The sequence below is a fragment of the Propithecus coquereli genome, unplaced genomic scaffold (genome assembly GCF_000956105.1).
Source record: "Propithecus coquereli isolate 6110/MARCELLA unplaced genomic scaffold, Pcoq_1.0 Scaffold93, whole genome shotgun sequence".
NCBI lineage: Eukaryota > Metazoa > Chordata > Mammalia > Primates > Indriidae > Propithecus > Propithecus coquereli.
This window is the reverse complement of record NW_012155618.1, coordinates 1,075,183-1,076,244: the sequence shown is the minus strand read 5'-3', so window position 1 is coordinate 1,076,244 and position 1,062 is coordinate 1,075,183.

The following is a 1,062-nucleotide window of genomic DNA, read 5'->3' as shown; positions in this document are numbered from 1 at the left end:
CGATATATTTTTCAAGGTGTCAACTTAAATATGTTACGATAGAGTAAGTATTATAATTTCCCTATAAGCATTTCCACATAATAAAATGCTGAAGGTTATTTGCAGTAATGGTAATTTATGTCATCCTTGTTGTGATGTTTCTGAGGCCTGGTCGAAAACTTTACCACATAGCACTTTAACTAAATGGACCATCTGTTTGCTTTTCCCTTACGCAATCGAGGCACTCTTCTTGAAAACTTATCAAAGCTTCCTAAGGGCCAGGAACAGTGGCTCATACCTGTAATCCAGCACTTTGGGAGGCAGAGACGGGGGGAATCCCCTGAGGCCAAGAGTTTGAAACTAGCCTGGGCAAATTAGGGAGACCCTATCTTTACAAAAGAAATTTAAAAATCTGCTGGACACAGCAGTGTGTGCCTGTAGCTCTAGCTGCTGGGGAGGATATGATGGGAGGGTGACTTGAGACCAAGAGACTGAGGTTGCAGTAAGCTATGATCAGACCACAACACTCCAGCCTGGGCAATGAGACCCTGTGTTAAAAACAAAACAAAACGAAACAAAAAAACTTCCTTAGGTCTACCTGGTCATTGGGAGGGCTGACAACCCAGACAGTTTTTTATTCATACGTGGGATTATCTCCTCTACTCACTAAATTTTGAGAAGCAGTGTAGTTGCAGTTTTACTAAACAATGGGAAAAAAATAGAAAGTGCTAAAAAATTGCAGAACCCACAGGATTTATAGAGAAATTTATGGAGATTGTAAGGTGAAATTATAAGTAAAATAAAGTGTTTTGAGGTAATCTTGCCACTAACATTTTATGAAATGTTTAGTTTTGCAGCAGCCCAGAATGTCTAATTATTCCAGCCTCTGTGGATTTATAAAACATATATATCTTTGTGTGTATGTTTGTGTGTAAAATAGAAAAAAAAAAAAACAAGTGGAAAGACAGTTAAAGACATTCTTCTTTCTCTTCATTCCAGATATAAAATAATGACATTATGTTGTGAAGAATTACATAATCCAGTGAAGAATTAGAAACAGAAAACTCTACTTTCAGTATCACA